The sequence below is a fragment of the Zea mays genome, chromosome 4 (assembly GCF_902167145.1).
Source record: "Zea mays cultivar B73 chromosome 4, Zm-B73-REFERENCE-NAM-5.0, whole genome shotgun sequence".
NCBI classification, from domain to species: domain Eukaryota; kingdom Viridiplantae; phylum Streptophyta; class Magnoliopsida; order Poales; family Poaceae; genus Zea; species Zea mays.
The window spans coordinates 185390518-185413684 of NC_050099.1; positions in this window are offsets into that span (position 1 = coordinate 185390518).

Genomic DNA, 23167 nt, shown 5'->3' on the forward strand with positions numbered 1-23167 from the left:
TTTTTTGTGGTGGCTTGTCCTCTCGCAAGTCTAGCATAGCCCAACTGTAGTAGAAATCGAATATGTTGATGACCATAGCTGTTGCTCCGAGCTCTCAAAGACTTTGGCTTGAGCTTTGAGAGTGTGCCTCTCCTTTTTCATAGCACGAATGCTATTAGTGTGGCAAAGTATCCAGTCCTACTTTCTAAAACAAACACACAAATGTCCGTTTCCACTTTCTATAAGAAATACTTTATCATTCTTTGCAATGAAGACACCCGAAACTATCTTTCATACATTCTCATAAAACCCCTAGATCATTCTTAAGCGATGTAGAAACCTGAGACTAGCTTGCCCACATAAGAGTTGCATTGGGTGCTACCTTCCCTTTTAAGAGGAGAGGAGAGAAGCTTTAGATCATTACACACTAGTTTTTCTTTGTTTTTTGTAAGACTACTTTTGTGTTTTTCCTTTTTTATCATATTGCATTTCATCTCAGCAAGTATCATAGATAATTTTGTGAGCTTGGTGTGTACACCAGTTAGAATGAAACTAAGTTGTAATCGATATTTATCTTGTCTAGTACATGATGGTGTTTGGGAAAGTTTAGGCTCACCTTGCTCATCTTGACACATTTTTATGAGCTAAAGTTATTGTCGATACCCTGAATCAGGGGTACCCCTTACTACGGTATAAAGACACGATGCCCATACGACGTTCCCTAGCCACGCAGTGAACAACGCTCGACCCCACCACGTGGGCCGCTCCAGGGGCGCCATGTGGCGAAGAAAGATGATACATCCCAGGATGTACCAGTTGAACCGGACCTCTGCGAGGGGCACCGGACCCCTGTATGCACAACCCGGACCCCCGATTACAGCTCGGGACTCCCAAGTAAGCATGCCGAGCCCCTTGGATGGGGTCCAGATCCCCCTGAGTAAGGTCCGGGCCGCTACGAGATCCCGGGACAGGGGAAACCCTGGCGTGAGCAGGGGTCCGGTACTGACACGTGTCCGGGCCTTACTCTGCGCATGTGCTCCTCGCTCAGGCGGAGACCCGATGCGGCCACGTGGCTCGTTGCCCGTGACATAAGCCAAGCGGGCGGAGCCTGACGTAAGGCCCCTAGACCGCGCGAACTCTGCATTTATTGTGGAAAGGACGCGCCGTCTGACCACCTTGCTGACAGGCGATGTGCCCCCTCAGCATTTATTGTGTCCTGTCCACTCCGCTGGCAGGCGGCGCCAGGAACACCCTGCAGACGGCGCACCTATCCAGTCCATTGTCGAAACAGTGCGTCCGTACTGCGCGACGCACTATGCTCATCATCCCTTGTACGAGAAGCTTCCCCTGCACGTCGATACTACGCAGATCTCGGATGTCAGGGCGCAAGGAGATTGCTCCAACAACAAACATTAGTAGCTCTAAGTACTACATCCGCTAGGTTCCTGGGCCCACATGTCGGGGCTCAGTACCCTTGTACATGCCCCTCTTTAGCTATAAAAGGGGAGGCATGCAACATTACAACACAGGCTCAATTTTTAGGCTCAGACTCTCAATTCTCAAGCTTCCACAGCAATCCAACACACAGTGGAGTAGGGTGTTACGCTCCGGCGGCCCGAACCACTCTAAACTCTCGCGTGTTCATGTGCTTGATGTTCACTTAGCAGGACAGACAAAACGCTTAAGCCCCTTCCTCATCTTATGATTTAGGGCGGGTGCACTCCACCACCCGGTCGGAGAATTCCCTCTCCGACATTTGGCGCGCCAGGTAGGGGCTAGGCATTAGGTTTTTGCTGGTTTTCTCGCTCAGCATGATGGTGCAAATCGTTGAGCACCGCGTCGAGACTTCCACGGATTTCCTGGTGGAGGCAAAAGTTGTTTCTTCCACGCCATTGTCAGCAGCCAGGGAGTTGCTGCGACACCCTCCAAGCTCCACGGCCTCACCAGGGGCCATGAAGCAGTGGTGGGACAACGTCGACCGACTGCTCGACATGGCGCATTCTACCTCGACCAGGTCGAGGTCACAGTCATCCCGGCGCCAACATGAGGCGTCGGCGTCTATGCGCTCACCCTCAGTAAGGGGCGCACAGACCAACAACCTCCGGGCCAAACTCAACCGCAGGCGCGCGGGAGAGGACACCCGGATCTCTTTGGAAAGTGCGCGCGAGCGCCGCCAAAATATCGAGGGCCGCAACCTCGATCAAGACTTCGTTGCGGTAGCACCGCAGGCCTCAATGGGCACCTGGTCCCAAGCGGGTGTCCCCTTGGCCGGCGTGGGCTGCGCCGCTCTCGCGGATCATCTCCGCACGACATCGTGGCCACCCAAGTTCTAGCCGCACCTGCCGGAAAAGTACGATGGAACGTCAAATCCGTCGGAATTCCTGTAGGTGTATGTCACCGCTATCACAACAGCCGGTGGGAACACCGCTATGATGGCAACATATTTTCATGTCGCCCTGTCTGGTCCTGCCCGGACTTGGCTCATGAACCTCGCCCTAGGGTCAATCTACTCCTAGGAAGAGCTCTGCGCGCGGTTCGTTGCGAACTTCGCCAGTGCTTACCAGCAGCACAGTGTAGAGGCCCACCTCCATGCGGTGAGGCAGGAGCCCGGGGAGACTCTCCGGACGTTCATCTCCCGCTTCACCAAGGTGCGAGGTACTATACCTCGCATTTCTGATGCTTCTATCATCACGGCCTTCCGACAGGGAGTACGTGATGAGAAAATGTTGGAGAAGTTGGCCACGCATGACGTGGAGACTGTCCCCACACTCTTCGCTCTGGCCGACAAATGCGCTAGAGCCATCGAGGGCCGTGCATGGCACTCGGCCTCACAAACCGGGGCTGCCCAGTCAGGTGGCTCGGGTGCCATCCCCCGGGACGGTAAGAAGAAAAAGAAGAATGACCACGACTACCAGAGGTCGCGGTCCACCACTCTAGTCGTTGCAGCCGTGACCGGGGGCCGGGGCGACCGCAACAAACGCCCACGGTCGCAGAGGGGTAACAGCGGCTCATGCCCTGTGCACCCCAACGGTCGCCACAGCGCCGCGGAGTATCATGAGATCATATACCTCGCAAAACGCGTTAGCGAGCGACGCGAGCTGTCTTCTAAGGACGGCTCCCCACCTCGTCGCCGACCTGGCAAAGAAAAGGTCGACGACAGCGAGGTGGTCGTAGCTGAACGGGACCTCGGGTATTAGTCACCCGAGGGGGACCTGAAGGATGTCTTCGCCGGAGGCTCCTACTTCAGAGGGGACAACTAGATGGACCCCTAGAGGGACCCCGTGCTCCCCGGTCTATGGGGCCGAAGCCTGCCTTCCCCCAGAAACCCTTCTAGACTCCCCACGGGTCCAGACCTCTGACAAATCCGTGCGGAAATGGCTACAGCACGAGGACGAGGACTCACTTATCAGATGCAGATGGGAACCCAGGGTCGGGACCTAGTCCTACGTGTGACGGAACCTCCCAAGTCATTAGGCCCACCTACAGTTGTCCTTGTCCAATGGACCTCAGACATCCCTGCAGGTGCCCCTAAATCACTTGACAAGTTCGGTATCTGCTTTCCTTACCTTCCCAAGAGCGTTTCACCCGTCACACAGACATTACAAATCATCGGAGATGCGGAAGCAGTTACAATAACTTAGTTTTATTTAAAAGTAAGACAGAGTTAAATATTTACAGACCAGGATAAAATATATGAGTGCAGAGTATTAATATTACAAACCATGGGAGGCAAAAACTCCTCCCAAATAGATAGTAAAAAGTCTTTAATGGAGGGCCTTCCCTCCCGCAGCTCTAGTCTTGGTGTTCGTCTTTGGGTACCACCTTTGAACAGAAGCAACAAAAATTTGTCGCTTCTTCACCTAAAACAACATGGGACAAAGCCCTGAGTACGAAGTGTACTTTCACAAGACTTGCCCGACAAAGTAAAAGACTCTCAAGGATATGCTGGTTATAAGGGAGTCAAGGTAAGACTTATCAATAATCAATGACTCTGTTTGTAGAAATACTTACTAAAGTGGATCCTTAAAAAACCAATTTTAATTTGTCAGGTTAAGTAAGATTACCTGCAACTAGAGTTCTTTCTACCCTAGTTCAAACACTTGACCTGCACTAGCCAATTTCTTAACAACCCTTCATCTTTACTGGATTTCTACGTATAGGTCAGTGACCAAGTCTTCATAACCGCGAAGGTACGGCGATCCGAATCGATTATACTCAGCTGAGGATCTCCAATCACACGACATATGTAGCACTTAACCCTTGCATATGTCAACTCGCCACCGGGGTTCTTAAGACCCGATCAGGTTCACGCCAACCGAGAGCACAGATACACCACCGTCCAGCCTCTTGCCACAGAGGGTACACGCTACTCTCGCCATCTCTCCACGCCCATTGCATGTTATCTTATTCTGGTATTAGTCTGCCCGAGGCAAAGCTTACCCATGACGAGGCATGTGACCAGTTAAAGGGTCCTCGGTCATCAAGCCTACATCGAGACGGTCCTTAATCGACTCAGACGGAGACACTACACCGAGACTCTCTTCTCGTGCAAGTCACCCACCTGGTCTCAGCTTAATTATTTCAACCCAAAGTTTGGTACCTGGCAGAGGTACATCTTTTCCAAATGTTGAATCCATCATGGCCATGATGGATCCACCATCAAGTTTTATTTTAAAAAACATCCCTCCCACTTTGCAACATCATCTTTTTGTAAAAACAAAAAAATTTGTTTGCTAGAGCAAGACTAAGCATAGGAAAAACCTTTTGTAAAACAGGGATTCCAAGGAAGGTAATCCAATTCAAGGAAGGAAACACAGGAATTGTTTTAGCACTCAACTCCTATCACCTAATGCATCAAACAAGTGAGAAAGATTTTAAAAGAATCAAGAAGGTGGTAAATGCACCGGGGCTTGCCTTGTTTTACTGGTGAGTCAGGCTCAGACCCGCAGATGTCAAAATAGAAACAGTCGCCTGCCTGATGTTCCTCAGGTGGTGGTGGTGATGTCCTTTCTTCTTCAACTTCAACTTCTTCTTCGTTTGCTATATATAGCCAAGTATAATAATGAATGCTCATGTAGTGCTCATGAAGATGCAAAAACAATAGAAATTGGTTATCTAAAGTCTTGAGTACAATTTTCCTTCACGGTTCTCTGAGAACCTAGGGTTTCCGAAGTCAATATTGAAGTTCATAGGGCAGAGGGTAGGGTTTTGGGTTCTAAGTATCAAATAAGGTCCAAATCATACCAAACTCTACCCAAAGCTTCTAAATAATATATAAGGGTCATCCAAAAAGTTTGGGGATTTTTGGAATCATTATCTATTTTCTAAAAATCCATAAACAAGGTTTTAGACTGTTTTAAATACTCTATAATTTCTTGTTTGGATTAAAAATCCTAAAACTATTTTTATTAAATTCTATGGAAAATTAGGAATCTAACAAAATTGGTCCTACATTTTTAGGATTTTTCTACAATTTTCTAGAATTGTTTTAACTCTGGTAGAAAAAGAAAAGGAAAAAGTCAGGAATAGTACTCGACCGAATCTAGCCCAGGTCGGCCCAACAACAGCAGATACGCGCCCGCGCGCGCCTGTAAACTTTACGAAAACGCCCCTGAGGTCTTAACTAATTTGCAAAACGTTCTACTAAATATTCTAAGAGTCACTGACATCTTACACCGAGGTCCCTGGAACTTCGTTTCTTCTCCAAATAAGTCTCTGACCACGGTGCGCTCGCCGTCGATCCCCGACGCGGCATGTACAGGCCATGGCCGGCGACGGCTGCCTCGTCTAGCTACTGGGAGGACATAACCGACCAAGGGTGACCTAGGAACACTCGCCAATTTGGCATGAACACAATGAGAACGGTCTGCCCGCGTGCACGACGGAAACCGTGACCACGAGCTCGCGTTCCCGTTCAACCCTGGCCGAATTGACCAAACGGTGGCCACGATGAGCATCCAGTTCATACCAAGTTGCGAAAACGGCACTTGAGAGGCGTAGAACCTTACCAGAGTGGGCTGGCCACGGACGAGCTATCCACGGCGGCTTAGAGACCCTAGTTGGGGGAAAATGGTGTCGCGGCGGCTCTAGGCGAAATTGGGGGTGGAGATTGGGGCTACACGGCCGTTAGGAACTGTAGTTTCACCGTGTATACTCAATTTGAGAGGAGGGGGCGGAGGCTGTGCGAATTTGGGCTTGGATCATCACACTGGGTGGAGGTGTGCATACCCTACCGTGGATCATGGTGCTATTTATAGCCACGGCGGCCCGGCCAGCTATCTACGGCCATGGATAACTTCATTAGTGCATGCATACCACGTAGGGAAGAGGCACAGTGAGGGAGATCGAGGCATGGGTGACACCGCGGCAAAAGTTACTGAGTCACGGTGGCCGCCGGTGACTAACTCCGGCCACGCTCGACTGGGTTCACGGGATTGCGCCACGTTCGAAGTTATCCATCCCCGGATTGATTCACTGGATCGCGCGAGCCCATCCGATTCAATAGTGGCCCTGATCTTATCCCCTGTGTTCTTCAGATATTTCAGTGCTTTGGATCTTTAGGATTTGTCTGAACCGACCACCTTCCAACCTCTTGATCTCTTGATTCTTGCTAAGGACAGAGCAACCTTCCTTAACAAAATTTATTCACTAAACATCAGTCTACAAATTTCATATAGGATACTTGGGTAAAAATCGAACGAATTCAAAGATATGGCGCGCCCAAATTGGCCCCATATCACTGTGACCATTTCTGGTTGCAGTTTCAGTTTCAGTTACTCGACACTAGTCTGACAAAGCAACTTTGGGCAGCATTTTCTTTAATTTTTGTACAACAACTAAAGATACTGTCTGCATCAAAGTTATTCTCCTATAATGGATCTACAAAATTGATGTGGTCAGCCCTTCAACACTGTTTTCAGACTTAACCTTAGAGCTCAGATAGGGCCTTTTTGCAAATAGGTCCAAAACTCAGGGTTTAGGTTGCAAATCTACACACATGTGAACCATATGACTTGAAGTGTTTAACTTTCATGGTTTTTTCACTTTAGTCCAAAAGTGCACTAATTTTGCACTTAGCCCCCTAGGGTTTAGGTTTAGGGTTTTCCAAGGTTCGAATTAGGGTTTCTTGCACTCTTAGGGTTTGGATCCCACTTGAGTTCATCCATGGTGACACTTTATGACTTTTTCAATTGGATTTTGAAGTTTTCTCTTGTTTAGGCCTTGTTTGCTCTATTAAACCCAATCCAGGGTGTAGTATTCTACTCTAGGGTTTGATTCACAAAATGTCATATCAACACAACTTGTTTGAAATTTTTGCCTAGTGAATGCGCTCTAGGTGTAACAAACATATGGAATGCCAATGCTTATGATGTTATGCTCAGGTTTTAGTGACAGTAACACCAGGGGTGTTACACTACGGTAAGTACCAAACCAAGAAGGGCTCTACAACTCTCCCCCAGCTGGGAAGGACCCTTCAAGGTGGCGGGAATACGCCGACCCAGGGGTGACTATCTTACTATGACTGAAAGAGTACCTCTTCCTCAACTCTAGAGCATCTCTGTAAGTTCTATCCATAGGAGCAAGTCTGAGGGGTCGAATTTGTTTCCCTTTTGTAACAAGATAACACATACGTGTACGCCAACCCGATGAGGTCCGCCCTCATAAGCCCGGCCTGTTGGTCTGCACCCATGCATGACAGGTTATAAAGAAAAGATTTACCCCCTCGGATGTGCCTCTACGATAGTTTATCCTACTGCACCATGGTCTTACCTTCCAGTTATTCAGATATTATTTTTATCTAACCCACCCGAACAGTTCCCTTTCCATCAGACATAATGACATCCGAAATGAACAACTAGGCTTGCAGTTTAGGACCTCTATGCGAACGCTAGAGGGCCCGACTGTGGGGGACAGATATCCCCCGGGTCCACTAGAAGGCTAAAAGACCTCACGAAAGACCTTGGGCCTAATATTTCGCAAGGTCATCCCTTCGTGGGCCTGGGGAGGGACGTCTAGGGAAGTGGATTGACACAAGATTGGATCAACGGAAGCCCAGACGACCCGATGAATCTGAGCAACGGCCGCAGCAGTGATCCGACCTTCCCGTACAGTGTCCTCATACATCAGAACTGAATGGAGATAGGTTGGCGGAATCATAGGAAGATAGGCTCAGTCGGTTCACTATTACTTAGGTTCACATTGTTATCATATCCGCATGTAACGCCCCACGGTCAAGTATATAAGGCCTAGGGGCACCCCCTCAGACGACATCTCACTCATTAGCCATTTACTCAACTCTCTACTATCCTCCATACTAGAGAACCCTCATGTAACCAACCACACCAAAGACCCACACCAGGACGTAGGATATTACGCGTCTCAAAGCGGTCCGAACCTGTACAATATCGTCTACTGTTCCTCGTGCATCTGGCACGAACCATTGAGCTACAGTCAGTAACACCATCCTACTCCAAAAAGCACCTTGAGGGGCAACCCCGGGTGCGCGGTCGGACCCAAAACACCGACAGCTGGCGCGCCAGGTAGGGGGTGTGTCACTGATCTAAGCTAGCTCAATGGCCATCACTTTCCAGCACAAGATCGTCTTTCGCCCCGGGTCCATGTTCTGCTTCGGAACCATTTCATTCGTAGCAGATGATAAAGGAACTCTACATCGCATCGCGGATCCGCCGGAGAGAAAGCCTTCCTCAACAATCTCCGGAAAAACCGGAGCGAAGCACGAAAAAGCGCAATCTCCAGCGCTCCGAGCGAAGACTACCTCCTGCAAGCCAGGAGCAGAGGGTCCGTCTACCCGGAAAACTCCGCTGTCCACCTCTTCCACAAAGAAATGGACACAGATCACTAGGAGAAAGGAGGCGAAAAAGGTCAAGGATCGTTAAACTGCTCTTCTGGTACCTCCGCACTCAAAGGAGGACAGGAAGAAGCTCGTCACAACGATGGTTCCATTCTACCCCGACGTCCTCTTCATTGGGGGAAGAGTGGAATCAACTCCCATCTCTGACGATGAACCAACCACGCCGGGGGAAGAACCTCTTCAGCGGGAATCTCGCCGACGAAGGAACCAACACTGAAATATTCAGCGACATCACGAAGCCGGAGAGCGGGACCCGACGCAGCCCGTGTCACGAGATGAAATCTCGGAGATGGGAGAAACTCTAGAAGAACGGGTCTTCAGGGAAAGAAGGAACTCTCGACGACGTGATCGTCGGCAAGCTCAAGAGCAGGCTGAGTAGGAAGCAAGGCAGCGCCGAGAGAATCCTCTTTTCGAACGGAACCTGAATCCCGACTTCGCCCGAGCTATGAACACACCGAGCGAGGTCGGTGGAGTATTGGCTCGGATAGCTGATGGCCTCCCCCGGACTCCGGACTTGAGGGCTATTGGCGGCTGCTCACGCGAGCAGCTAATTATCTTCTACATCTCGCTCATCCACCGAGTGATCTACGACACGCCATCAACAGTCGGCGGGACGCACGGAGCTCCATCAACGCTTCGCGCGAACGACGACATGAGAACGAGATCCGGCGCCAAGAAGAATATGATTGGGACCACGGTGTCCCAGCGCGAAGTCAGGCCACTAGAGTTGAGTCGGCGACGGCTTCAACCGGCGGCACAACCCGAGGACGGTCGAGGCGCCATGACAACAACTCCCCTCCCCGGGATAGACATCATCATCGCCGACAGGAGGACACGTGTGGAGTATCGGCGCTCACTCCACGTCTTAGGGCCATTCAATGGCCCCCTAACTTCAAAGTCTCCAACGTCGACAACTACGAGCCTAAGCAGGATCCGGGAGGCTGGTTGGCCGTCTATACCACCGTCGCCCGAGCCGCTGGGGCAACTGAAGATGTGATGATCGCATACCTGCCCATCGTCCTCGGGCAGAACGCTCTGCAATGGCTACGACACCTACCCCGACACTGCATCGACGACTAGAGCGACTTCAGTCGGCGTTTCACCGCCAACTTTCAATCTCTCTCCGACAAACCGGCGCAGCCATGGGACCTCAAATCCATCAAGCGCCGAGGGGATGAGACTCTCCGGTCATACCTCAAAAGATTTCAGACCATGAGAAATCGTATCCCCGAGGTCGTGGAAGCGACCGTGATCAAGGACTTCTACCAGGGATCTAATGACTCGGCCTTCGTCTGAGCCATACTGCAAAAGGCGCCGACTACCTCCGAGTAACTGTTCTAGGAAGCCGACCTCTACATTACCACCGACGAACGAGCTCAGGACCTCATCGGAGGAGCAAAGCCTGCACCGGCGGCACCACGACGCGACACGAACCAACAACCCGACAAGCGTTGGGAAAAGAGGCCTCGCGAAGAAGTCCACGCCGCCGGACCACCCGCCTCTCTCGCCCGAGGAGGACCTCGCGGAGGCGAACGTACACTGGACGACATCCTCGACGCCCAGTGCCCGTACCACAAAGACATGCGCCACACCCTCTGGAACTGCAGAGACTTCAAGCACTCCGTTGGGAACGGCCGACCCTTCGAACCTCTGCCACCTCCCCCACCATGAGGAGGACCTGGAGATCCTCGACAACCTCAACAGCAGGAGGGGGGAGGAGGCGGAGCGTTCCCGCGTGTCGATGGAGAAGTCAATGTCATCTTCGGTGGACATGGATCGCAGGAAAGTAAGAGGCAACAGAAGCTCAACGACCGTCAGATACTGGTGGCGGCCACCGGCCCTCCCGCCCCGTATCGATGGTCCGAGCACCCGATTACCTTCACTCGGGCAGATCAGTGGATCAACTTTGATCATCCCGGCAAGTACCCGCTCCTCGTTGATCCGGTGATCCGAGAGAGCTGGGTAAAGAAGGTGTTAGTGGACGGGGGAAGCAGCATCAACGTCACCTTTCCCCGGACACTTCAAGGCTTGGGAATCGCACTCAAAGAACTCCACGAGTCAGACACTCCCTTTTTTGGCATCGTGCCGACCGAAGGAGAATATCCACTCGGACATATATACATGCCAGTCACCTTTGGAACTCCGGAAAACTACAGAACCGAGTTCCTGAGGTTCGAGGTGGCGAGCTTCGACCGCAGATACAACGCCATCATCGGCAGACCTGGATTGGCGAAGTTCATGGCTATTCCGCATTACACGTACATGATATTGAAGATGTCGGTACCACAAGGAATCATCATTGTGCGTGCTGACTTCCAAGGCACCGCGGAGTGCTTCCGAGTGGCTATTCAGGCGGCCCTCACCACCAAGCCATCGACGACCTCTTCTGCACAGGCAAACTCAAAGCCTGAGGATGACTTCACAGTACCCGCGAATGAAGCTCAAGCCGTGACCTCTATGCGGCCGACTGAGGAAACCAAGAGGATCAACCTCGAGTTCGCTGATGAACGCAAGACCGCCATCATCAGCTCCAGCCTGGATGACAAATAGGAAGGCGCGCTCGTCCAGTTTCTGCAAGATAACCGAGACGTATTTGCATGGCAACCTGTGGATATGCCGGGAGTCCCAAGAGAATTGGCCGAGCACAAATTGAAGGTCTATCTCCAGGCGAGGCCGATCCGACAAAAATTACGTCGTTTCACGCCCGATAAGGGAGAAGCCATCCGCGCAGAACTGGCTCGCTTGGTCGCGGCAGGATTCATTAGAGAAGTACTACATCCCGAGTGGTTAGCAAATCCTGTTCTTGTACTCAAAAAGAATAAAGTGGATTGGCGCATGTGCGTTGACTATACAGATCTCAACAAACACTGTCCGAAGGATCCCTTCAGACTTCCTAGGATAGACCAGGTGGTAGACTCGACCGCCAGATGTTCTGTGTTGTCTTTCTTGAATTGCTACTCTGAGTATCATCAGATCAGCCTGGCAAAGGAAGACAAGGAGAAAATAACATTCATCACCCCGTCCGGAGCTTTTTGCTATACCTCCATGTCGTTTGGCCTCAAAAACGCTGGAGCGACTTACCAGAGAGCCATTCAGACATGCTTAGCCGACCACTGGGGCAACCGTGTGGAAGCTTATGTGGATGACGTGGTGATCAAGACAGAAAACTCAGAAAATTTCATTGAAGATTTACAGCTGGTCTTCAATAGTCTGCGGTGATATCGAAGGAAGCTTAATCCTGAAAAGTGTGTCTTCGGAGTACCAGCAGGAAAATTGCTCGGATTTATCGTCATCCACCGGGGAATTGAGGCTAACCCAGAAAAGATCGAGGCTATCATGAGAATGGAGGCACCGCGGTCACAGAAGAAAGTGCAAAGACTTACTGGATGCATGGCAGCTCTAAGCAGGTTCATATCAAGGTTGGGAGAAAAAGGCCAACCGTTCTACAAGTTGCTCAAGAAGGTAGACAAGTTCTAGTGGACTTCAGAGGCTTAGGAAGCTCTGGATGCACTGAAGAAATTCTTGACAACACCACCAGTGCTAAAGCCACCGCGCCGAGCCACACCGAGTCAGCCGGCCGAAGATCTGTTGTTATACATCTCTTGCATGACTCACGTGGTGAGCACCGCGTTGGTAGTCGAGCGAGCAGAAGAAGGACATGCATATCCAGTACAACATCCCGTCTATTTCATCAGTGAAGTTCTGAGACCCTCGAAGAAGAAATATCCTCAAGTTCAAAAACTATTGTATGCAGTACTTCTAACTGCACGTAAGCTCCGTCACTATTTTGATGATCACAAAGTCATAGTAGTCACTGGATTTCCAATAGGGGACATTCTCCACAACAAAGAAGCCATCGGAAGAATAGCCAAGTGGACCTATGAGCTAGGAGCTCACGACATTGAGTTTCGACCTCGTACTGCAATCAAGACTCAAGCACTAGTTGACTTCGTATCAGAATGGACCGAGCAACAAGTGCCAGATAACCCAGAGACTGCAGAAGTATGGCGGATGTATTTCAATGGCTTGTTGAAGCTGCAGGAGGCAGGCACAAGAATCCTCTTCATTGCACCTGGAGGTGAACAACTCAAATATGCTCTTCAGTTACTATTCTCAGCGTCCAATAATGCAGCAGAATATGAAGCTTTGATTTATGGACTAAACATTGCCATATCACTGGGCATCAAGAGACTGATGGTATATGGAGATTCACTGATGGTCATAAGTCAGATAAACAAAGAGTGGGATTGCTCGAATGATTCCATGGGCAAGTATTGTACGGCCGTCCGAAAGCTAGAGGACAAATTTGAAGGGCTGGAATTCCATCATGTGGAGAGAGATCGCAACACGGCAGCAGACGCATTGTCAAAATTAGGATCCAGTCGGACTCAGGTCCCACCTGGAGTTTTCGTGCAAGAGGTACCACACCCGAGCATTTCCTTAGATCGGGCAGAAGAGTGCAATGTTCTGAACCAACCAGAGTTAGGTTCTGATGACTGGAGAGAGGCAATCATCAGATATATAAAGAATGAAGAGGAGTCGGATGACAAAAATGCAGCAGAACATATCGCAAGGCAATCAACTCACTATACTCTCATTGGGGGAGCACTGAATAGAAGGGGTGCGACAGGAGTTCTCATGAAGTGCATCCTTTCGGCTACAGGGAAGCAACTGCTAGATGAAATCCACGTTGGTCAGTGCGGGATACACGCAGCATCCAGGACTCTGGTTGGGAAGGTCTTCAGGTTTGGTTTCTACTGGCCAACAGCAAAGAGTGACACAGCCGAGTTAGTCCAGACGTGTGAAGCTTGCCAATACTTATCAAAACAGCAGCATTTACCAGCACAGTAATTGCAAACCATACCCGTAACCTGGCCATTTGCGTGCTGGGGGCTGGACATGATTGGACCCTTCAAGAAAGCTCAAGGAGGATATACTCATGTACTGGTTGCTATTGATAAATTCACTAAATGGATAGAGTACAAACCTATTGCTTCTTTGACTTCGGCTAAGGCAGTGGAATTCATACAAGACATAATATTCAGGTTCGGAATACCGAATAGCATCATAACTGACCTGGGATCCAATTTAACTAGTTCGGAGTTCTTTGATTTATACAAACAAAGAAGTATTCAGATCAAATATGCATCAGTAGCACACCCAAGAGCCAACGGGCAGGTAGAAAGAGCCAATGGAATGATATTGGAAGCACTCAGAAAGAAAGTCTTCGATAAGAATGAAAAGCTCGTAGGAAAGTGGATCAGAGAGTTGTCGTATGTGGTCTGGAGCCTAAGAACTCAACCTAGCCGAGCTTTGCATGGAAACACTCCCTTCTTTATGGTCTTTGGTTCGGAAGCAGTGCTACCTGCTGATCTCAAGTTTGGGGCACCAAGACTGATCTTCGAAAGCGTAGCTGAAGCCGAGGCCACTAGATTGGAGGATGTTGATATACTGGAAGAAGAACGATTGAATACAGTGATTCAGTCAGCCAGGTACCAGCAAACTCTGAGGCGCTATCATGATAATGTCATACGACATCGATCCTTCGCAGTGGGAGATCTTGTCCTCCGCCCAATTCTAACGGGGGAAGGACGACACAAATTGTCGCCACTATGGGAAGGACCATTCATAGTAGCAGAAGTCACTCGGCCTGGATCATATCGTCTTACTCAAATGGATGGCACAGAAATAGGGAACTCATGGAATATAGAGCATCTCAGGACATTTTACCCCTAGCTAGATTTCAAAAAGCTATCGGAGCAGCATTGTATTCTGTAATTGGAAAATACACCATCAATAAAAAGACTTCATTCTCAAAGGCACTCAAATTATTGTCAATCTACACGCTTACTTAACTCAGGGTGACCACTATACCCTACTAACGGAGCAATTGGCTTAAGTCGACGGCGACTTAAGGCGGTGTGGCATGCTCACGCTTACTTAACTTAGGGTGACCACTATACCCTAATAACGGAGCAATCGGTTTAAGTCAGGAGCAGCGTTGACATCAGCAATTATGTCATCAGGAACAATCACTCCCGGCCTTCTCATCAAGATCCGCCCCGCGTGAATGGCTTTATCCATAGCCTTGTCGCACTGAGCCTTCAAAGTAGTGGAATTGTCTTCAGCAACCTTGGTGGCCAGTCGAGCAGCTTCTAGCTCCTGGACGACTGATCTTTTGGAGGCACGCAGATCCTTGATGACAGAATCTTTGCTCGACACCAATTGCCTAAGACGAAGGATTTCATCCTGGGATTCTTGCAGCTTGTGACGGTGATTATCCAAATCTGCCATGGTAAAACGATGCCTCCTCTCCAAGATAGTCAAAGAATTGTTGGCGTCGCGATACAACCTATCAAAGTTATCGCGAGAAGCTGCAAGGGCACATTTTTCTTCCTGCAGACAAGAATCAGCTCTCAAACACCCAGCAGGCAGTAAAAACACAGCAGAGAAAGTCAAGTAAACTTACTTCATTAGCCACCCTTTCAGAGTCAAGCTGAGCAGTGAGAGAGGAATTCATTGAGTTGGCATCATCTAAAGAAGTAGAAACCCGGGCCATGTCCATCTGACCTTGAGAATACTTCTCCTTGAGCTCAGAGTACCGCCGGACCATATCTAGGAAGAAACGGTTGAAGAAGGATATTCAGTAAAAAGCAGATTAATCAAATAACCAAAGAGGAAACAAAGGCACTAACCAGCATTTGTCACTTCCAAATCAGATATCCGCCTCTGAAGCAGCATCGGATTCTAATGCGATAGAGACAGAGCTCTTTCTGGGACAGAGGCACCTCGTGATCTCAGCTGACCAGCCATCTCATCGACCAAAGCCTGATATTGAAAACAAATGAGTGTAGAGACAGTATTTTGCCTGGAGTATAGCCAGATCGGGAAAAGCCAAATTACCTGAAGGTTGGCGAAGAATGAAGGAAACCCCAAAACATGAGAAGCCAGGTGGTGGCTCGACGAAGGAATATCAACCGGGGCAATCTGAAGAGCATCGTCAGGGATCAACTCAACATCACCAGCAGGAATCAAAAATCTAGTGTCAGGTGCGCCAACCTCTAAGGCGACTTTCTCGTTTAAAGCATGTGTTGTTGCTAGGCCATCAGAATGTGGAGGAGAAGATCCAACATGGACATCCATGGAGGTATGAGAAGGGGAACCCGCCTGGACACCCTCGGGGGCTGGGTCGCAGCCCGCACTGCCCATCGGAGCCGGATCACCACCGGAAACACCCTCATGGGCTGGGTTGCAGCTTGCGCTACCCACTCGAGCCGGATATTACCGGCAACACCCTCGGGGGCTAGGTAATCGCTTGCACCATCCTTGAGGACCGAGTTCTCTACAGCAGCCACCTCTAAGGCTGAAGGATTCTCAGTCACCTCCACGGAAATTAAGCAACCTTGACCAGCTTTTTGGCTCCAAAGACCGCACTCCAAGGTCGACGAGGCACGAGACGCTGCACAGGATAACTCCAATCCTGCATCTAGAATGTCAGAGAAAACGTCCATCATACCACCATCTGTTGGCTCGGACAGCAGATCTTCAGGAACCACATCCTCGAGAGTCTGATCAAAATTCGCTATGGACAACTCCTGCAGACCAACGAGAGCAGACAAAGCTAGAGAAGGAATATCACTACTCTCCCCAATGACTATGTAGCGCCGACTATTCTTCCGAATTAAGGGGATTTCCTCCTCTTCTTCTTCATCCTCGTCAACAACACGAACAATACCCCCATTGGGGTCAACATTGGTAGGATCACACCCATTGGGTTCAGCATCGTCAAGGTTACACCCATTGGGATCAGCATCGTCAAGGTTACACCCATTGGGGTCAGCATGAGCAGGGTCACACCCATCGGGATCAGCTCCAGTAAAAAGTTCCACTGGTATTTCTTCAACAGCAGGAGCAGAGGGGCCAACATCTTGGTCCAAACATGACACTCGCTGAAGCCGCCTCTTTTTCTTCTTCCCCTCGGCAGGAGCAGTTGGATGACTGGCCGGGCGAAGGCGCTTTGGGCGAGTACTATCAGATTTTTGAGCATTCAAGGTTTTTCTAGGCTCTGAGATAGTTGCAACAGCTATGGTTTCAGCAGGGGCTGAGTCAGAAGAATCCTCAGCCAATATGTCCAGCATAGCACTTATTTCTGCATCATTTGGGTTTATAGGCATCTCAAAGTGAACCTGCCTTTCATCATTGGGAAGATCACCAGGTGAAGCAACCATAGACTCAACTTCTTTGGGAGAGGGTCGCACTCTAAGACCCAAACCACTACCGCTAGCAGGAGGATTGGACACAAAATCGAAAAAAACTTGGAAGGTGGCAAATTCCAGGCAGAATATGCAACAGGAGCACCAATATTTGACACATTGCCTCTAAGAATCATCTCCAGTCGGCTTACCAAATCCACAGCAGAAATCATCTTGTTGGTAACCCGGGTTGAATCAGTGACACCACTATACAAATAAGCCGGGTACGCTCTATCCTTTAGTGGTTGAATATTCTTAAAAACAAAGTCTGCAACTACAGCTTCAGCAGTCAGACCTCTCTCCTTCAACAAACCAATTTCGCCAAGAACCCTGACTTCTGTTATCTCCAAGTCTGTGGGGGATTCAGTCCAACTTGGAGTGCGAACATCCGACTGTCTCCCTGACCGAGGGGGAGGGACTTGCCATGATTTTCTACAATAAACCACTCCAAGCGCCATCCTTTAATGTTGTCCTTGAGTGGGATGTCGAGGTATTATGTCTTCCTCCCATGGCGCATCTCCAAACTCGCACCACCCACGAGCTGGTGCTGCCCCCCGGCCATTCCAGGCCGACATTGATATAAGTATTTCCACAAGCCAAAATGAGGAAGAATTCTAAGGTAGGCTTCACACAAGTGAACAAAAACAGAAACTTGTAGAATAGAGTTGGGATTCAGATGAGTCAGATTCAGATGGTAGAAATCAAGGAGACCGCGAAAAAAAGGAGAAATAGGAAGAGCAAAGCCGCAGATGAGAAAAGGAATGTAAATATCGGACTCGTGGGTATCCTCTGTTGGGACAGTAACCCCACGACATATCCGCCAAGAGCAAAGCTCCTTCGGAGGAAAAACTCCGACGGAGACAAGATGGAGAAGGTCCGACTCGGAAACAACAAACATATGATTACCTGCAAAAGGCAATTGGCTGTTGGGATCGATGGGAGGAATAATCGCAGCGGTGGAATTGTGACTCTTCCGCTTGGGCGCCATCTCAATCTCGTCGGCGAACTGAGCGGAAGCGAGATCAAAGGGAAACAGAGGAGGTCTGGAAGCAGAAAGTAAGGTTAGGGCTTAGAATGCACAGGCATGCGACGACGCGGTACAAATGGGGTATTCCCAGGTCAGGCACCGATTCTAAAAGTGCCCAGTCATCACTCGGCTGTTACTTCTAAAACGCCGACGTGACTCGATGTAACTCAGCTGTTATTTCTAAAACACTGACATCATCAGTCTTCACTCGGCCGTTATTTCTAAAACGCCGACGTGGCTCGATATAACTCGGTTGTTACTTCTAAAACGCCGACATCACCAGTAATCACTCGGCCGTTATTTCTAAAACGCTGACGTGGCTCAAAAGGACTCGGTTGTTACCTCTAAAACGCCGACGTCGCAAAAAACCATTCGGCTATTACCTCTGAAGATACCGACAGTAAATCAGCCATTTTTTCTACGAATATGCAGGCGGAATTAAAATGCGACTCAACAATTCCAAGTCGTTACTCGAGCATTACCTCCGAGAACAACGGCTACATTAAGCACAAATACAATCGATCGACCGACTGCAAAAGGAACGGCAGAAAAGCAAGAAATGCACATAGAACAAGTTGAAGTCTTCTTCATTATATAAGGAGGGGAAGTGAAAGGGAATTAGGCTTACACCTATTTCCTAAATGATTTTGGTGGTTGAATTGCCCAACACAAATAATTGGACTAACTAGTTTGCTCTAGTGTGTAAGTTATACAGGTGCCAAAGGTTCACTCTTAGCCAATAAAAAGACCAAGTTTTGGGTTCAACAAAAGAGCAAAGGGACAACCGAAGGCACCTCTGGTCTGGCGCACCGGACTGTCCGGTGTGCCACCGGACAGTGTCCGGTGCACCAGAGGACTCCAAATCGAACTCGTCACCTTCGGGAAAATCCAAAGGCGACTCCGCTATAATTCACCGGACTGTCCGGTGTACACCGGACAGTGTCCGGTGCACACCGGACAGTGTCCGGTGCTCCAAGGAAGAGCGGCTCTGGAACTCGCCAGCTTCGGGAATTCGCAACGGCTAGTCCGCTATAATTCACCGGACATGTCCGGTATACACCGGACTGTCTGGTGTGACATCGAAGCAACGGATACTTCGGCGCCAACGGCTACCTGCAGCGCATTGAATGCGCGCCAGCGCGTGCAGAAGTTAGGCACGCCCATGCTGGCGCACCGGACACTCTACAGTGCATGTCCGGTGTGCCACCGGACATCCAGGCGGGCCCAGAAGACAGAGCTCCAACGGTCGGAACCCAACGGCTTTGGTGACGTGGCTGGCGCACCGGACATGTCCGGTGTGCACCGGACTGTCCGGTGCACCATGCGACAGACAGCCCCACCAAACGGCTAGTTTGGTGGTTGGGGCTATAAATACCCCCAACCACCCCACATTCAAGTCATCCAAGTTTTCACACTTCCAACCACTTACAAGAGCTAGGCATTCAATTCTAGACACACTCAAGAGATCAAATCCTCTCCCAAATTCCACACAAAGCTTTAGTGACTAGTGGGAGAGATTTGCTTGTGTTCTTTCGAGCTCTTGCGCTTGGATTGCTTTCTTCTTTCTTTGATTCTTCATTGCGATCAAACTCACTTGTAATTGAGGCAAGAGACACCAATCTTGTGGTGGTCTTTGTGGGAACTTTGTGTTCCAAGCATTTGAGAAGAGAAAGCTCACTCGGTCCGAGGGACCGTTTGAGAGAGGGAAAGGGTTGAAAGAGACCCGGTCTTTGTGACCACCTCAACGGGGAGTAGGTTTGCAAGAACCGAACCTCGGTAAAACAAATCCACGTGTCTCACTCCTTATTCGCTTGCGATTTGTTTTGCACCCTCTCTCGCGGACTCGATTATATTTCTAACGCTAACTCGGCTTGTAGTTGTGATTATTTTTGATAATTTCAGTTTCGCCCTATTCACCCCCCCTCTAGGCGACTTTCAATTGGTATCAAAGCCCGGTGCTTCATTAGAGCCTAACCGCTCGAAGTGATGTCGGGAGAACACGCCAAGAGGGAGATGGAGACCGGCGAGAAGCCCACTACAAGCCATGGGAAGGCTTCATCGGAAGAGTCCCGCAACAAGGAGAAGAGGAAGGAGAAGAAGAAGGAAAAGAAGACTTCTTCTCACAAGTCGCATCGGAGTGGCGACAAAATAAAGAAGATGAGGAAGGTGGTCTACTACGAGACCGACACTTTATCACCATCTACCTCCGGCTCCGACGCGCCCTCCATAACTTCTAAGCGCCATGAGCGCAAGAAGTTTAGTAAGATCCCCTTACATTATCCTCGTACCTCTAGACATACTCCATTACTTTCCGTTCCATTAGGCAAACCGCCAACCTTTGACGGTGAAGATTACACTAGGTGGAGTGATTTAATGAAATTTCATCTAACCTCACTCCACAAAAGTATATGGAATGTTGTTGAGTTTGGAGCACAGGTACCATTCGTAGGGGATGAGGATTATGATGAGGACGAGGTGGCCCAAATCGAGCACTTCAACTCCCAAGCCACAACCATACTCCTCGCCTCTCTAAGTAGGGAGGAGTACAACAAGGTGCAAGGACTAAAAAGCGCCAAGGAAGTTTGGGACGTGCTCAAGACGGCGCACGAGGGTGATGAGCTCACCAAGATCACCAAGCGGGAAACGATTGAGGGGGAGCTCGGTCGATTCCGTCTTCGCCAAGGAGAGGAGCCACAAGATATGTACAACCAGCTCAAGACCTTGGTGAATCAAGTGCGCAACCTCGGGAGCAAGAAGTGGGATGACCACAAGGTGGTTAAGGTTATTCTAAGATCTCTTATTTTCCTTAACCCTACTCAAGTATAATTAATTCGTGGCAACCCAAGATATACACTAATGACTCCCAAGGAAGTAATCAGGAATTTTGTGAGCTTTGAATTTATGATTAAGGGCTCACGAAAGATCAACGAGCTTGATGGCCCCTCCACGTTCGAAGCACAACCAGTCGCATTTAAGGAGACGGAGGAGAAGAAGGAGGAGTCTACACCAAGTAGACAACCAATCGACGCCTCCAAGCTCAACAATGAGGAAATGACGCTCGTCATCAAGAGCTTCCGCCAAATCCTCAAACAAAGGAGGGGGAAGGACTACAAACCTCGCTCCAAGAAAGTGTGTTACAAATGTGGTAAGCCCGGTCATTTCATTGCAAAATGTCCTATTTCTAGTGACAGTGACAGGGGCAATGACAAGAAGGGGAGAAGAAAGGAGAAGAAGAGATACTACAAGAAGAAGGGCGGCAATGCCCATGTTTGTCGCGAGTGGGACTCCGATGAAAGCTATAGCGACTCCTCCGACGATGAGGACGCCGCCAACATCGCCGTCACCAAGGGACTTCTCTTTCCCAACGTCGGCCACAAGTGCCTCATGGCAAAGGACGGCAAAAAGAAGAAGGTTAAATCTAAATCTTCCACTAGATATGAATCTTCTAGTGATGAAAATGCTAGTGATGAGGAAGATAGCTTACACACTCTTTTTGCCAACCTAAACATGCAACAAAAAGAGAAGTTAAATGAATTAATTAGTGCCATCCATGAGAAGGATGACCTCTTGGACACCCAAGAGGACTTCCTAATCAAGGAAAACAAAAAGCATGTTAAGGTTAAAAATGTTTATGCTATAGAAATTGAAAAATGTGAAAATTTATCTAGTGAGCTAAGCACTTGCCATGAGACTATAGACAACCTTAGGAATGAGAATTCTAATTTGTTAGCTAAGGTTGATTCTATTGCTTGTAATGTTTCAATTCCCAATCTTAGAAATGATAATGATGATTTGCTTGCTAAGATTGAAGAATTAAACATGTCTCTTGCTAGCCTTAGGATTGAAAATGAAAAATTGCTTGCTAAGGCTAAAGATTTTGATGTTTGCAATGCTACTATTTCCGACCTTAGAACTAAGAATGATATATTGCATGCTAAGGTTGTAGAATTAAAATCTTGCAAACCATCTACATCTACCGTTGAGCATACTACCATTTGTACTAGATGTAGAGATGTCAACATTGATGCTATACATGATCACATGGCTTTAATTAAATAACAAAATGATCATATAGCAAAATTAGATGCTAGAATTGCCGAGCATAACTTAGAAAACGAAAAATTTAAATTTGCTAGAAGTATGCTTTATAGTGGGAGACGTCCTGGCATTAAGGATGGCATTGGCTTCCAACAAGGAGGCAATGTCAAACCTAATGCCCCTCCTAAGAAATTATCTAACTTTGTTAAAGGCAAGGCTCCCATGCCTCAGGATAACGAGGGTTACATTTTATACCCTGCCGGTTATCCCGAGGACAAAATTAGGAGAATTCATTCTAGGAAGTCTCACTCTGGCCCTAACCATGCTTTCATGTATAAGGGTGAGACATCTAGCTCTAGGCAACCAACCCGTGCTAAGTTGCCTAAGAAGAAAACTCCTAATGTATCAAATGATCATAGCTTTTCATTTAAAACTTTTGATGCATCATATGTGTTAACTAACAAATCCGGCAAGATAGTTGCCAAATATGTTGGGGGCAAGCACAAGGGATCAAAGACTTGTGTTTGGGTACCCAAAGTTCTTGTATCTAATGCCAAAGGACCAAAACCATTTGGGTACCTAAAGTGAAGAACTAAACTTGTTTTGTAGGTTTATGCATCCGGGGGCTCAAGTTGGATTATCGACAGCGGGTGCACAAACCACATGACAGGGGAGAAGAAGATGTTCTCCTCCTATGAGAAAAACGAGGATCCCCAACGAGCTATCACATTTGGGGATGGAAACCAAGGTTTGGTCAAGGGTTTGGGTAAAATTGCTATATCTCCTGACCATTCTATTTCCAATGTTTTTCTTGTAGATTCTTTAGATTACAATTTGCTTTCTGTATCTCAATTATGCAAAATGGGCTACAACTGTTTATTCACTGATGTAGGTGTCACTGTCTTTAGAAGAAGAGATGATTCAATAGCATTTAAGGGAGTGTTGGAGGGTCAGCTATACTTAGTAGATTTTGATAAAGCTGAACTCGACACTTGCTTA